This window comes from Gavialis gangeticus, unplaced genomic scaffold (genome assembly GCF_001723915.1).
Source record: "Gavialis gangeticus isolate Ggan-Ray unplaced genomic scaffold, GavGan_comp1, whole genome shotgun sequence".
In the NCBI taxonomy this organism is placed as follows: Eukaryota; Metazoa; Chordata; order Crocodylia; family Gavialidae; genus Gavialis; species Gavialis gangeticus.
This window is the reverse complement of record NW_017729024.1, coordinates 78,027,071-78,027,366: the sequence shown is the minus strand read 5'-3', so window position 1 is coordinate 78,027,366 and position 296 is coordinate 78,027,071.

The window sequence follows — 296 nt, the reverse complement described above, 5'->3', positions numbered from 1 at the left end:
AGGCAGTGTACATGGACTCGGATCGATAGAGAGACGCCGATACCGAGAGAGACAAACAGCTATAGACTGATGGATAGACAGATACGGGGGGAGAGAAATCAATAGAAAGGGAGATCTATAGCCCAAGACTGAGGGGGAAGAAAGAACAGAATGATTCAGATTGACAGATGAAGGGAGAGGTGGAGAGAGAGAAATCGATAGATAGGTAGCGGGGGAGAGAGATGTACAGTTCAAGATCGAGGGGGGAGGGATACATGAGTGACTGGTGCCTCCTGAATTGCGGGGGGGGGCACCCG